General features: G+C 41.1%; 1 protein-coding gene across 1 annotated transcript in view; it reads left to right on the top strand.

Annotated features, from left to right (window-relative positions):
* Positions 1–16,888, top strand: part of FOXM1 (forkhead box M1) — a gene marked incomplete in the record, with an annotated part of 465,907 nt that overhangs the window by 16,971 nt on the left and 432,048 nt on the right.

Here is a 16,888-nt window from a genome sequence, read left to right as displayed (position 1 = left end):
TGTCTGCATACAAAATCCCACTCGCTCTCCATTTATTTCTTGAACTTCCCCTTGCTTCATCATAATTCCTTTCCATTTTGAATTATAACCTGCTTGTGTTTATGTATGAAACTTAACTGTGTATCTCTAAAATACCCCTTCAAATCTGGTAATCCTAAACCACCTTGTCCTATTGGAAGGATCACCTTATCCCAGTTAACTGTTGCCCTCTTCCCCTCTCAGATAAATTGCTTCAGCTCTCTATTTTCCTTAACTTCTTATGTGTTTAAAATGTGCCTGTCTGCATATAAAACTAAAGGGGACTAAAACATTTTCACTGCGTGCACCTTACTGTCCATGTCCATAAACAAGAGCTTCCAGTCTCCAACATTTTTTGTATTATCTTTTGTTTTTGTTTCTTCACATATCCATATCCTCAGCTGCCATAACAGTGGGCTTTTATAAGCCCTGTTGCTAAGTACTTCATCTTGCCCATATTTATGAGGAAATGATATTGCTGAACCATTATGTGTGTAGGTACATATGCAACTTACTACTATAACCTTTGTTTTATCATGAAGACTTGAAACTGTCTCAAACATTCCGAAACATTGAGATGCCATTTTCTGAATGTATCCAGTACAAAATATCTGCAATTATACAACGACCCCCCATTAAAATTCCAAAATGTGCATGCTGATTGGTCAGCGTGCACGTTGTAAATCAAAGTTCTAGTAATGGAAAAAGGTCCAGTCGCCTGGACTTCTTCCATTAGTATAACTTTTTTTTTTTTACAGCAACGGTGAACACAAGATTTCCTTTGCTGTTTAGACACTGTCTCTCTATGTTAAAGGAGTTTAACATAGCGAGACAGCTTTAAAAAAAAATGTAACAGAGATCTTCCTATTTCTGCTGCTTTTTTCAAAACTGTCCCGCTATGTTAAATGGGTTTAACATAGCGGGACAGCTTTAAAAAAGCAACGGGATATTCTCCGTTGCTTTTTTTTTTTTTAAAGCTGTCTCGCTATGTTAAACTCCTTTAACATAGCGAGACAGTTTGTAAAAAGCAACGGAGATCTTGCTTTCTCCGTTGGTTTTGCCCAGCGCTCTGATGTACTGCGTAAGCATACACATGCGCAGTACATCAGAACTGCCGCAGAATAGCAGACAGCTGAGGAAGGGCAGCAAGGAGGCATTATACAATGCCATTATTTAAGACAAATAATTATTTTTTTCTTAATGTCATTGTATAATAGCAATAACCCACTTCTGGGTGTGGGTAATGCTGGATTTACCCACGGTTGTCTTTGTTTAGCCACTCGGGCTTCACCCTCGTGACCACACCAACCGTGGGTAAATCCAGCATTACCCACACCCAGGCGTGGGTTATTGCTATAACTGGTATGATATCAAGAATAGTTGCTTTATCAAATTGCATTTCTAAATCCTTCCTTCCTTCCTTCCTTCCTTTTATTTATTTTTTTAGATAGTTAATTGTTTTTGGATTTGATGTTTTTTTTTTTTTTTTGTGTGTGTTTTTTTTTAAGCCAGTGGCTGTGGGGAAAGAGAACAAGCCTGCCTGGTTCCTCTGTTCAAACATACCTGATCAGAGAGGAACTCTTCCTTTAAATCTTGCCTCTGATCCTTCATATATTCTCTTAGTATCCCTTATTGTATCAGGGGATGCAGATGCTTCCATTACCCTACTCGTAAAATCTCCATTTGTTCTGTGGAATGCTTTCTCTGCATTGAAACCCCCACCCCTCCCAACAGCAGCAGCATTTTCTTATATTCTTTCCCTGTAGATCACTGTCCTGATAATGTGGTCAGATGTTTCCTTCTCCAGAAAACCACACTGATCCATATCAGTTTTGGCAACACCTTCACCCTTTTATTAGTACTGCCTCAAACCCTTTGTATTCGTGATTTAAAACTGAAATGGGTCTTAATGGGATTTAAGGTATTACAGCCACTATTCTTTATAAATGTTGTTTACCTCTATCCTTGACGTAATTAAGTTTTCTGTAAAATATTTCCATTTGTGCTCTTTCTTGATTTCCACATTTCTCTGCTTTATATAAATTTGTAATACCTCTACAGGATTATCTGTTATTCTTATTATAGCTTTCCTAAATTTGGTGGCAACTCTTTCTACTTTATGTTGCTTCACTGATCGTGTTTAAAGTTTTTGTGTTCTGGAGTTGGAACAACTTTTTTTTTTATAATGGCAGTCTTTCTAAACCCAGGCATAGAGTGGTTATAAAGTTTACACACTCCTGTTAAAATGCCAGGTTTTTGTGATATAAACAAATGAGACCACAATAAATCATTTCAAAACTTTTCCCACATTTTAATATGACCAATAACCTGTACAATTCAATTGAAAAACAAATCTGTTGGGGGGGGGGTATAAAACATGTACAATAAGCTGGTTGCATAAGTGTGCACACCTGTAAACTATAATACTTTGTTGAAGCACCTTTTGATTTAATGACAGCATTGTCTTCTTGGGTACACACCTGCCATCAATTAGAGACCCTGATTAACCCCCAAATAAAGTTCAGCTGCCCTAGTAGGATTTTCCTGACATTTATTCATTTGCCTGCTACAGCAAAAGCCATGGTTCGCAAAGAGCTTACAAAGTATCGGAGATCTCATTGTTGAAAGCTATCGGTCAGTAGAAGGGTACAAAAAAAATTCCACTCCATTGGATATAACATGGAACACAGTGAAGACAGACATCAAACTGTGGACAAAATGAGACAACAGTGGTGTTGCAAAGAACTGGAAGTCCCTCTAAAATTGATGAAAAGACGAGATGAGAAATTGTCAGGGAGTCTGCCAAGAGACCTACACCAACACTGAAGGAGCTGCAGGAATTTCTGGCAAGTACTGGTTGTGTACTACATGTGACAACAATCTCCTGTATTCTCAATATGTCTGGGCTATGCAGTAGGGTTGCATAACAGAAGCCTTTTCTTACACTGCAAAACATTCAGGCCCAGCTAAAATTTGCAAAACAATACATCAAGTCTCCCAAAAGCATGTGGGAAAATGTGTTATGGTTTGATGAGACCAAGGTTGAACTTTCTGGCCACAGTTCCAAAAGGTACATTTTGGTGCAAAAACACCACTTCACATCACCAAAAGAACACCATCTGCATGGTGAAGTATGGTGGTAGCAGTGTCATGCTTTGTGGTTGCTTTTCTTTAGCTGGAACTGGGACTTTAGTCAAGGTGGAGGGAATTATGAACAGTTCAAATACCAGTCACTTTTGGCCCAAAACCTTCAGGTGTCTGCTAGAAAGATGAATATGAAGAGGGATTTCGCCTTTCAACATGACAATGACATCAAGCATACATCCATATCAAAAGAATGGCTTAATCAGAAGAAAATTAAATTTTTGGAATGATCCAACCAGAGCCCAGACCTAAATCCAATAGTAGATCTGTGGGATGACCTGAAGAGGGCTGTGCACAAGAGATGCCCTCCAAATCTGGCAGATTTGGAGTGCTTTTGTAAGGAAGAGTGGGCAAATGTTGCCAAGTCAAGATGTCCCATGCTGATAGACTCCTACACAAGAAGACTGAATGCTGTAATTAAATCAAAATGTGCTTCAACAAAGTATTACAGGGTGTTCACACTTATGCAACCAGCTTTATTGTATGTTTTTTTTTATTTTTTTTTTTATATTTTTCCCTATCAGATTTATTTGTTTTTCAATTAAATTGTACATGTCATGGGTCACATTAAAGGTAGGAAAAATTTTGAAATGGTTTATTGTGGTCTACTTTTCTGTATATCACAAAAATGGCATTTTAACAGGTGTTTGTAAACTTTGTATATAAACTGTATTATCCAGATACTCCTTATTCTCAGTTTAGCACTCTGCATTTGCATCTTTTTTTGTGAGATTTCTGTTATTCAGCACTACTTTTAACATTTGTCAGACCCTGTAAGTAATTCTTACTTAACCATGTCTTCATTTGTTATGCCCTAGTTTCAAACTCTTCATTTTATCCCACTTGGTAGCCATAAGTGAAGATATTTGTCTTCCCTAATAACTCTCACATAATTGACACTACCTATTCCTTTTTCCTTAAGAGGCAGGTGGGAATGCACCAGTGTCAAATCTACACTCTCTTGTTCCCTTCTAGGTCCCTTTGATAAATTTTCATTATTGGAAGTAAAGTTCCAGTCCCCACCTATAAGTAATTTAAAGATGCTAAAGGCTGATTATTTTGTCCAAAATTTTCTTAAGCTCCATAATGGCAGGTTTTGGTGGAATAGAAATACATGCCAGAGTAATCCTCCTCCCTTACCAGTACCACAACCTAACCATTATTCTCTTTCCTCCTCCTATTGGAGCCTCTCTAGCAATATTTATTATTGTTCCCCATTTTCCTTTGTCCTTTATAATTCTGCTGAATATCCATTTTGACATTTATTTATTTTTTGTCAAATTCACATGCTCCTTTATTTCAAATCTGCAGCAATGCTATTTGTACACTGCCTTTCTTGGTATAATTTGATGCGCTTTGTCTGTATCTATAAGGCCATTTATGTTGAGGATAATGTGGAAAGTGTAGTGATATGATAAGCTATTGTTCCTACCTATTATACCAGAGTTTTTATGAATGTTTATTTCCAACTTTTGTGTTGCATGGCTTGGGAGGGTGGCCTAATGGTTAAGGTGTTTGCCTTACAAACACAGGGTACAGGGTTTGAATCTCACAGGGGATAATTGGCTAGGCTTAAAATGGTTCACAAGGGCAGTTAGCCTAGTACTAATCTATGAATGCATATACTAACATTTAGTAGCCCAAACTGATCTTTTGTATAGTTTTGTTCTTGTCTCCATTTGAACCTGTTAAATTTTTCATTAACTTTGTTATAATAAAAATCCTGGAAAGTTTTTTTTTTTTTTTTCCCAGAACATCCTCTTCTAACTTGGAACAATCGTATAAAACTATGTACATCTTCAAAAAAGGAAGTTTAAACTTCCGGATAGGAACAACTGCTCATATTGACATCTGCATCCACAGGTGTTATCTGACCTAAAATTAGTTATCATGCTTAAAGTGCATGCTACAGTCTGTGATAACACTTTCACTAATTTGCGTTCTGTCGTCTTTTTTTTTTTTTTATCTCTGTCTGCTCTCCCAGATGTGAAAATTGGCTTGTATGCTTTCAGAAAATAACTTCTAGCCATATGAAAAAGTGCACCGATTACCTCTTAAATAAAACTAAATTGTATACTGTTGTAGGAAATGCATTTATGTATTTATGCTGCTTGGCTTTACACGAAAAAGCAACAAGTCTGGCGGCACAAAATATAACTATATTTAGCACTTTTGCCTTTAACACAGACTTCTTCAGACATGAACAAATAAACACACATTTGTTCTTTTAAAAAAATATTTAGCCAGTTGACAAACTTGAATATAAGGTTACAATAACGTTGGCAATAAAAATACTTCAACTGTATAACTACAATGACTTATTAAAAAGTAAAAAGAAAATAATCTGTATGATACAATACAAAAAAATCTTTTCAAATTTCCAGCTTAGGCTGTTATGCCTTACTCACTTCCGTAATTTCAATCTCTATTTTTTCACTTTACTGCTTGCCATTACAGATGGAAATGGAAAATTTAAAAAGGTGCAAAGAATGCTCGTAGCTGTCAAGATTAATTGCTTGCACCTGTAGACAGCTTGTCTCCATACCAAATTAGTCAGCAAAATGTCTAAATTTTATTCGGAACAAAATGTAGAACTGCCTTCAGCTGCAGACTTCTTGACTCCTCACTGAACATTTACTAATGGGGGGGGGCTAATGTCTTTGCAGATATAAAAAAATTAGCATTTTCATGGCTTTCATAATTTTTCTTATATTCAAGCCTACTTGCTTACAAAGAATTGTATGTTAAGTTGTCAATCTCGCCTTCATTCTTGCTGGATGGGTTCAGAGCCGATCCTCGGCTCCGACTCTGCACTAGCTTTAGCTCGAGAACTCCTTTTACCAGCTCGAGGCAACCCTATATCCCATGATGCAGATCTCGTTTGCCGCTTAGCGAAAGAGGTCTCCTTTGCCAGCTGAGGTAAGTTTTTTCTTGTTAAAGAAGAAAAAGTTTAGTTAGGGGTTTAATTTCCCTTCAGTGTTAGGTTAGCCTGTATTTAGTACAGCCCACCCTATTCCCTTCCTTTTTAAACTTTTAAAATAGTTTTTCAGTTAAAGTTTTAGTCAGGCCTAGTTCCCCAAGTTATTCCCTTCCTGTGTGTCTGTGTAGGGATTAAGTTGTGTGTTTGTGGGGACTGTTTGTGTATATCCTTTTAGGATGTCTAGGGAAGGCAAGGTCTCAGGCTTCAAGAAGTGTGACCAGTGCTGTCAGAAAATGTCCCTGACAGACGGTCACACTTCTTGTGTGTATTGCCTGGGGCCTTTGCACCTGCAGGACTCCTGTGCGTTGTGTCATGCCTTTAGCCAGAGAGTCCTGCAGGAAAGGAGGAACAAATTGATCCTCCGAGGTTTGTTAAAACCTGAAGGTTCTCCTCCTAAGCAAGGGGCAGGAAAACCTCTTAAGCCACCGAAGGCTCAGGCTACAGTGTCCAAGCCTCCTCCGGTGGCTCCGGCTGGAGCCGATACTTCTTCTGCTAGAGTAGTGGGTTCGGTGCCGGCCGGCTCCGATACCCTGATTACTGTTGCCTTGTCGGCTCCGGCTGGAGCCATCCAGCATCGAGCCGACAGATCCTCGGCTCCATCTGGGTTCAAGGGACTTCCGATGGCTCCGGCCCGTAAGAGATCCCGGTCCCCTTCGATACTAAGTATTCACTCGGCCCCGGGGTCTCCTCTTTTGTCGGAGCGGAGCCATCGGAGCCGATCTTCGAGATCTTCCAGGCTGTCTGACCACGATTTGGAGAGGGTGGTAAGCAGGCTGTTGAAATCTCAGGCACTGGCCCAAATGCTCCATAGCCCGTCTCAAAAGACTTCGGCTATAGCCCCGATTCTTGAGATTCCTCCTCCGACTCCACACCAGAGTTCGGAGCCGGAGCTTCTTGGGACAGTGACTGTTTCGATGCCGGAGCCGATACATCCTTCGGCTCCGTCATCCTCTGCTCCGATCTCCTCCTTGAGACCTTCCTTGGAGGAATCCGGTCGTCGGGTTTCCACTGTCGGCTCCGAGGGGGCTAGTGGCATCGGACCCTTGAAGCTCGGCGCCGACATTGGCCTCGAGCCTTCTCTCCTTGGAGCCGACCATTCCTGTTTCTTCGGAGCGGGTGTGTTCAGGTCTCCCGGGGAGAGGAGCCTTTGAGGTGATGAGGAGTGTCCTGGCCTCTGAGCCTGGTCAACTGTCTATCCCTCTAGCTCCTCCCTCATCAGTGCCTGCAGATGCCTCTTGCCAGCCTCTTGCTCTTAGGCCCAGGGATCCATCGCCCCAGGTTTCCCCACTGGGAATTTCCTCCTCTTCCGAGGTTTCTCCTGACCCTGCAGGGGAACCCCCTCTGAAGAGGACGTGTAAGAGGAAACACACAGACTCCCCTGAGTCTACTACATCTGATACCGACTTAGATGAGTCGGAGGGTTCCCCACGGTCCCCCTCTGAGGATGTCTCATTTTCAGACATCCTTGAGCTCCTCAAACAGAGGGGGAATTTGCCCTCCATTGACCCCTCCGAGGATGAGTCGGTATACCTGGAGGCTTTTGGATCCCGACCCTCCACCTCCTGGGTGTCTCCGCCTTTCGACCCACTCATGCAGGTAGTGGCTCGAAGGCGTGGCTCCAGATTCTGTGGAACCTGTCCCCAGGAGACCATCCAAGTTCATCACGGCCCCTTCGGACAAACAGTTCCTGTCCAAAGGTGTCTCTGTGGATGCTATGGTGGTGGCGGCCACTAAGAAGGAACTGGCGGATCCTTCAGTACCTGTCCATCCTCCTAATAAGGATTCTAGGACCATGGACAGGTATGGAAAGCGGATGTTTTCTTCAGCGACCTTTGCTATGCTCGCTGAATTACCTTTGTCACTTCACCAGGCTTCAACGAGATATTCTCAAGGAACTGGGAGAAGTAGTCCAGGATCCTTCAGCTGCTGGGGCTCAGGAAAAGATTGCCTCTCAGCTAGCTATCCAGAATTCGATATCTAACTCCTCCATGCGGCTCATATCTTATGCAGCCGATGGAGCAGCAGGGCCGCAGGCACAGGTGTTGCTCTTAGACACCAAGCCTGGATGCGGCTGTGTAATTTTGCAGACCCCTTTAAGGCGTCCTTCACCAACACCCCCTTTGACGGTTCTGCTTTGTTCGGACCTCAGGTGAAGGATACTTTGACCAGATGTGAACAGGACGGTAAAACTCTTTCTGCCGTTGGAGTCCAGTTTTCCACTCCTTCTAGACCATATCCCAAGGGTCAGAAGGGGGGGGAAGATGTGGTTCCGTAAAGCCCAAGGAGCTACACCGGACACACGTGGTCAGTTTACCCCCAGAGGCAGAGGGGGTAACAATAATAGACGCTGCCCTAGAGGCAGGGGGGGGTCCTCAGAACCAGGGCAACAGGGAGCCTCTTCCTGAGAAGCCCTTTCAGCATCCCTGAGGTGTTGCCCGACTGTCCACCCTTGGAGGCAGTCGGGGGAAGAATTTCGCTGTACCCAGTAGCCTGGCAATCCCTATCACAAGAGAAGTGGGTACAGTCGATTATATCCGAGGGTTACAAAATCCCCTTGAAGGTTTCCCATACCTCTACAATCCCTTCCAGACATCTCACCCGGTCAAAGGGATTTGGCAAAACAGGAAGTTTCAAAACTCCTGGGAAAAAGAGCCATCCAAACAGTGCCGGCAGACCAAGTAGGATCCGGCTTCTACTCAAGATTCTTTTTGGTCCCCAAAAGGACGGGAGATTGGAGACCAATACTAGACCTAAGCAGACTAAACAAGTCTGTCAGAAAGGCAAGATTCCGGATGGTCACGCTGCAATCCATTCTGCCCTTTCTGGGCAAGGACAACTGGATGTGCTAGATAGTACGCATCCTGAAGGTCTATCATATAAAGATTCACAGACGCTCCAGAAGTTTTCTCCGCTTTCGGCTGGGAGCCAGTCATTACCAATTCAGAGCACTGCCCTTTGGCCTCACTTCAGCCCCAGAGTGTTCACCAAATGCATGGCAGTGGTCACAGCTCACCTGAGACGTCGAGGATTCCAAGTGTTTCCTTATTTGGACGACTGGCTCCTCTCCGCCACCTCCAAGGATCAGCTTCTTCGGTCCAGAGACTACACCTTACAGCTTTGCAAGAGTCTAGGAATTGTGAATTTGAAAAATCCTCTCTGCTGCCTTGCCAATCTATCACCTTTATAGGCGCAGAGTTAGATACCGTCAAAATGTTAGCCAGGCTAACAAATCAAAGGATTCTGGACATCCAGAAATTTGTTCAGCTTCTGTTACAAAGCAACAAGGTCAAAGCCAGGTTTGTCTTGAAAGTTCTAGGCCTAATGGCTGCAGCCATTGTTCTTCTTCCACTGGCTCGCTTCCACATGCGTCTCCTGCAGTGGATGTTGTTCACGCAGTGGTCGTACCACGATCTGCCCATGAGACACGAGATCTTAGTGACACAGTCTTGCAGGGCTCATCTCGATGGTGGATATCTTCCTCTTCTTCATCAGGGCTGACCCTTTGTTCCCTCCTCCAGTTGCCACAGTCACCACGGATGCCTCTCTGATCGGGTGGGGCATTATCAGGGCAGGATGGTCCACGGACGTGGCAACCCATAGAATACCACCTGCACATAAATGTCCTGGAGATGTGAGCAGTGCTTTTAACGTTGCAAGCCCTCGACGACTTTCTTCCCACAGGGACTATTGCAGTACAGACGGACAACATGTCCGTGGTCTGGTACATCAACAAACAGGGTGGAACCAGGTCCTATCCCTTATGTCGAGAAGCTCTCAGACTTTGGCAATGGGCGATCTCTTCTCAGCGGTTTCTGATAGCAACGCACATCCCCGGCAGGTCCAACCTATTGGCGGACAGGCTAAGCAGATCTATTCTGATGCCTCACGAGTGGTCTCTCAATCAGTCTGTAGTGGATCAGATTTTTCTGAAGTGGGGCACCCCTTGTTGCGATCTTTCGCTACCCTCAAAACAGCAAGTGCCCAGATTACTTCACACTATTTCCTCTTCCAGGCCAACCCTTGAGAGACTCTCTAACCCAGGATTGGCCTCGGGGACTTCTTTATGCTTTTCCTCCCTTTCCATTGATTCCACAAGTCATTCAGAAAGCCACCATTTTGAGAGCCAAATTGATCCTCATTGCTCCATATTGGCCTCGACAAATTTGGTTTCCGTCTCTACATCATCACCTTCTGGTGCAGCCCTGGCATCTGGACCCAGTTCCGGATCTTTTGATCCACCAGTCGGGTCAGCAGCACCGGGCCATTCATTCTCTCAACCTCACTGCTTGGTTGCTCCACTTCCTTCCTAGCCAGGCTACCAATGATTTCTGACTCAGTCAGAGACATTTTAGTGTCTTCTTTAAAGTCGTCCACTAGAACTGTTTATGCTAGCAAGTGGCGATGTTTTTCTATTTGGGCAAACGCCAGAAATATTGATCCTTTCACCGCTCCTATACATTCTGTTTTGGATTTCCTGGCGGAGGTTTTTCATTCGGGATCGTCATCATCTACAGTCAAAGTACAACTGGCTGCTATTTCCAAATTTCATGTTGGCTTGCAGGACAATAACATCATGTCTCATAGGTTATGCAAAGCCTTTTTAAGAGGATTTTTTTCTCCTAAAACCGCCTGTGAAACATCCTCCTCCGCAATGGGATCTGAACTTAATGTTGGCATCCCTAATTCTACCTCCTTTCGAACCGTCTGCTACGTGTTCTTTAAAGTTGTTGACATGGAAAACTATATTTTTGCTGGCTGTTACTTCTGCAAGAAGAGTTTCTGAGAGTCAGGCCCTCTGTATTCGTTCACCTTATCTGGTGTTTCATAAGGATAGGGTTTCGCTCAGAACTAACCCTTCCTTTCTTCCCAAGGTTGTATCTCAAGCCAATATTAACCAATCTATTGATCTACCAGTTTTCTTTCCTAACTATTCTGACAGAGTTGAACAGAAGCTGCATTTTTTGGATGTTCATCGTCAGCTCAGGTACTACTTACATAGGACTAAACAAGTTAGAAAATCAGACCAATTGTTTGTCTCCTATGCAGAAAACAGGTTGGGTCTTCCAGTATCTAAAGTGACCTTATCTAGATGGTTGACTTCCACCATTTCCTATGTGTACTCTCTAAGGGCAAACAACTATCTTCTAAGCCAAAAGCACATTCGACCAGGAGTCTATCCACTTCTGTAGCCTTTCAGGATAGACTTCCCATTGACACTATTTGTGCAGCAGCTACTTGGGCCACGCCTCATACCTTTGTGTCTCATTACAAGTTGGATTTGGCCTCCAGAGATAGGGCCAGTTTTGGTTCCACTGTTCTCAAGAGTCTGTTCCATTGAGCCACCGGGATACAGGTGCTAGGCGCTGTCCCATCCAGCAAGAATGAAGATTGACAACTTAACATTTAGAAGTTATGTACCTACCATAACGTTCCATGTTAGTTGTCTTCTCGCCTCCCTCCTTCCCCTGGCCTGGACAGATCTTGGAGAGTTCCTATTAGATTGCTTCCTCTGGAGCATTGTTATGAGGACTTCTTTTAGGAACCATGGTTCCTAATTATATTAGGATAAGTCTTTAGCAGGGTTAGTTAGCTGCCAAACGAGATCTGAGGTAGTTCCGCCTTGCATCATGGGATATAGGGTTGCCTCGAGCTGGTAAAAGGAGTTCTCGAGCTAAAGCTAGTAACCCATCCAGCAAGAAAGAAGGCGAGAGAAGACAACTAACATGGAACGTTATAGTAGGTACATAACTTCTAATTATAGCTTATGGCAAAATCATTAATCTAGACATTTGCCTTGTAAAAAAATCTTAATTCTACATGTGCTATCCGTGCATTTTACGTTACTCCAACAGCCCACGATCACAGCATGTTGAGATTAAACTTGTCAAGCTTTTCTTTTCTTTTCTTGTTGCACAGTAAAGTTTTGTTTCTTAAAAATAAAAAAACACAGCAGTCACTGACCCCCCCCCCCACACCCTTAAATATCCCTGACTACTCAAAACTGGTATGCTATATATAACATGCAGTTTCCCATTGTGTCCTACACATTAATAAGACAAAGTGGGGTATATGCTTTACAGTCCACCCACAAGTTTAATAAAACCAGCAAAATTCCAGTCTCTCCTTTTTTTATTTTTATTTATTTATTTTTTCTAGCAAAGCAATCTTTCACAAAAGTGGCTGCTGCTTTAGTCTCCAATTTATTTACTAATTTCAGTTTTGCTGGTCTTCCTGTTTATCTTTGTCTTCCATCAGCAGACTCTGGTTCAAGCCCAAATTAATCCTGATTTATTCTAGTTAACTGCTGTGCTTTTTTCTGTATTGAGCATTTTCCTTTGGAAGAGGTTTCCCTGGCAAAGTCTGTCTGCTTTTCATTCTTCTGAAAATAAAGCTCCAAATCCCCTTCTGTTTGTTGTTTAAACTTTTCTCCTTGGCCTGTTCTGCATCTAAAAACATCTTTGATCCCCTAGGAAGACTATTCAAGTCAGCTGCTACAAAAACTTGAATTTCACACCCCTCTACATTTCTTGATTGCTAGGATAAATTTGGTTCTCTTCTGTCTATCGTACAGCGCATAATCATTTTCCATAAGCACACTGCTGTTTTCAGTTTTTAATGCTTCTGCTTTTGTGAGATCTTTCTGCTGGTATGATTGCGTCTTTACTAATACAGGTCTTGGCTGCTTTCTCATGGCTGTGTTTGAAGCATACACGCTTTGTCCTTTCATTTAATAAATCCTGCTGTGGAATACCAGTCCAGTTGCTTATTTGTGCTTTCACAGAATTCATGTAGTCACTTTCTTCCACTTTCTCTGGTGCAGCAGAAAATCTCAGGTTTTCTGTGTATACTCTGACTTCAACTCTACCATTTTTTTGAAAATGCTCTGGGGAAGTCTCCTACTCTTGCTAGCCTTTTTCTTTGTAGGCTTGAAAAGGAAGTTTGTTAATTTTATATTATACTTTATAGCTGCATAAATTTAAAAGGACATGTCAGAAATTTTTGATGCAAAGCAATTTATTAAAACAGCATTATGATACAAAATATCTCAGAATCGAGAAGTTTAACCATATGCATAACACTTTATTTATATATACATACACGTGTGTGTGTGTATGTATGTATATGTGTGTGTGTGTATGTGTGTGTGTGTGTGTATATATATATATATATATATATATATATATCTATATATATATATCTCTATATCTATATATATATCTATATATATATATATAAAATCAGACAAAAACCTCCAGCACTCCAAAAACAAAATTTCCAAGTGTAATTCCTTTAATTCTTTCGATATCTCAAAAAAACAAACAACTAAATTAGTGGAAACAGCTTCTAACCAACATGACCATCGCAGACTGCTTTCACAAAAAAAGCGTCATCAGTGCAAAGGCATGCAGTTTTCTTTTCATTTAAATAAACTCCGTTTTAAAGAGACATACCCTTATTTCAAGAGTTGCACCAGTTTCAAACGGTGAAAATAATACATAAATACACCCATACCTGCATAAATACATAACCAACAAGTACGTGTGCATGGTTTGGTTTGGGTTGGGTTGGCTGGTTGGTTTCAGATATTCAAGGGATTGCACTTGAAATTTTGTTTTCGAAGTGCTGGAGGTTTTTGTCCTTTATGTAGAACAGCTGCGGAGCACTGCAGTGGTCCCCCCCCCCCTTTTTAACAGAAAAAAACTTAAGTTTTATACAAAGTTTAAGGTTGTCATAAGTATGACAAAATTTATTTTACATTTTCAAGGCTAGAAAGGGTAAATATTGCAAAATATGTGGAAAGGAGGACAGTTTGACAAATTTTATATGTTTTTAAAGCATGTTTTATGTGTTTAAACAGGCATTTCTTGGAGCACATTTTGTGCAAAGAACTGGATACACAAGTCTTATGTCTACAGTTAGAAAAAATGTTACCATCTGTTAATGTGTGAAAGGGGTCAAGCCGACCTTTTTTGTCAAAAAAATTACATGAGAGGTACTGCAGCAGCTAAAAGGCTCCCAATGTGATGGCAGAGCAGAAAGCATAGTTTTTAGAGGAGGTGCTATGTTTTGTGATAGCTATTAAGTAAATGATTGTAAAATCTGCCTAACCAGAGTCTTGAGAGAGGGGCAAACGAATTGTGCTGGTTTAGATTAGGAAGTCCATGCTTACCAATATAATTTGGTAAGTAATTAGAACAACATTTTAGAGACATCTAAGCTAGCAGCTTGCTTAGCTGTGCAATTTGCTAACTGGTTAACTTTCACAGTGACTGTGCCTTATATGAGCTTGCACTTAACACTTTTTAGTAGCAATAAAGCATCTAATAAATCTTTTACAAATGTTTTGCTTTTTATTTTAGTATCTGCTGATGTCTAAGAAATTGTGGAGACAAAAGATTTTTAAAGTCATGGTCTGCACCAAACCCATAATGGCTATTAAGTATAAATGTTGCAACCTTATCTTTAGCCAATTTGCATGCTTTTGCTAATGCAATAGGCTCAGCTATTTGTGCAGATGTAAACCTGTGTTTTGTTGACAGCACACTGTATATTTAGTGCATATGGCTATGTCTGCAGTGAGGTTTTCATTTTCTTTTTCCACGTGATCCATCCACAAGTAGTTCATTTCTGCATAGTCCAACAGGGTAGCCTTTAAGTCTGCTCTAGGAGAAGTCATGTGGTCTATTCACAATTATACAGTCATATGATGCACAATCTCCTGTCATGGTTAGAAGAGATGTGGGGTTTTATAGCTGGGCATCGTTTAGGGTTTGAAGTAATAACTTGTACTTTATCAACCTGGCAGCTGAAAAATGCTGCTGAAAAATGCTGTATCTTAGATTTTAGTAACAAAGTGGATACCACACTGGGACCTGCAACTGTAAGTTTGTCTCGTAGTACTAATGCCATGGATCGTTTTACCATTGGGGTAGCTGCTGTTACTGCCTGTAGACAGCCCTGTAATCCTTTAGCCAGCAGGTCTAAGAATTAACTATAATATGCAATGTCTAAATGCATCGCATTGGTTTTGAACTAGTATTCCTGTGTATTTTTCTTTTTTGTGACAATACAGAGTGAAAGTTTTTTTATAATCTGGGAGCCCTAAGGGTGTAGCTGTAGTAATGGCTTGTTTTGGGAAGGTAAAAGCACCCCACCCCCTCCGGTCAATGGCTCTGGTGCATTTTGTTTGAGCATATCAATCAAAATGTTTAGCAATCTCTGCATAATTTGGTACCTATTGACCACAGTATCCAGCCAAACCTAGGAAGGCTAGCAGCTGTTTTTGAGTAACTGGACAGAGTGCTTTTGTGATAGCTTTAAGTTGCAAAGGCAAAAGATGCCTTTTACCATGTGATATTAAGTGCCCTAAATATTTTACCTTGTGTGATTGCAACTGAAGTTTTTCCTTTGATACTTTGTGTCCCTTTTTTTGCTAATCCAGTAAAGATATAGTATCCTGCTGATGTGTTAATGAATCTGAAGCTATATGTAAATAATTTCTATATTGTACAAATATAGATTTGCACGGGAATTGAATTTAAGATTTAAAATTTGCGGAAAGATTGAGGGACTGTCAACAACCTCCTGTGCCATTCATAGCAATGTAGAAATTTGAAGGCAAATACATATTGGCTAGCAAGGTGAAAGAGGAATAGAGAATATAGGTGAAAGTAAGTAGAAAAAACTGTGGTGAACTGTGGAATGTAGCTTAATATGTTTTCAGGATTTGGCACTACATGGTATGAAGGGATGAGAATCTGACTGCACTTAAATCATTTACGTATCTCTGTCTGGGTTTTAAATGCAAAAAAACGGGAGTATTACATGTTTTTTTTTTTTACTATAATGTTTTAGTTGTATTAAAGATTTAATTGCCTGTTTGATTACTTGTTCTGCTTCTGGCATTAAAGGGTATTGTGGTTTTGTGGGATGAACACATTCTTTACATTTGTAGCAGATTTTAATAGTCCTACCTCATTAGAATGTCTTGCACACAGAATGTCAGGAACCTGTTGTAGCAATTTTGTCATCTGCATTGAAACATTGTTTTTTTTTTTTTTTTCTCTCTCTATAACAGTAAGCACACCATTTACTACTTTTTTCAGATTTGGGCAGTACATTCAAGTAAACTCCATCTGGAGTGTGAAAGATAGTACATCCTTATTTACAAAACAGATGTCTACCCATTAAGTTTACTGGAGCTGAAGTACTTGACAAAAAATCGTGCATGTTTTTAGTGGTCCTAAAGAGATTGGAATAGGTTTACTGGCAGGAAAAATAGTTGGGGTGTTAGTTGCACCCACTGCTGACACCCTTTTGGATGATTCTGGCATTTTATTTTGATGATAGTCGCATCAGTATCCATCAGAAATGGAACATTTGTGTCTTAACTTGACAAAAGGTCCTTCTTGATCTACTTGCATTAGTGCTTTTTTATGCTTACCCCCCCCCCCCCCCAGAGTGTTGTCAGTATGTGCCTTCTGACATTTGGTGCCACTCTGGGGGTGGTAAAGGAAGTGAATGGAGGTTTTGGGTTTGGCTACTGCTATGTTGCACCATTTGTTACACTTGTGGCAAACCCCTCTCCCAACTTGATTTTTTTCCCTGGTCTACCTCTTCCCCCTTTTTTTCAAAACTGTAATTGCATGAACTTTTTTCTGCATCTCTTTCTTTTGTCATACTTGATCCATATAGTGCTTTGCATATTTTATTAACTCCTCTATTTTCTCTTCCTTACACGTTACC

The sequence above is a fragment of the Protopterus annectens genome, chromosome 11.part0 (assembly GCF_019279795.1).
Source record: "Protopterus annectens isolate FY-2018-M chromosome 11.part0, PAN1.0, whole genome shotgun sequence".
In the NCBI taxonomy this organism is placed as follows: Eukaryota; Metazoa; Chordata; order Ceratodontiformes; family Protopteridae; genus Protopterus; species Protopterus annectens.
The sequence above is the reverse complement of the archived record's forward strand: the minus strand, read 5'-3'. Positions and strand labels throughout refer to the sequence as shown.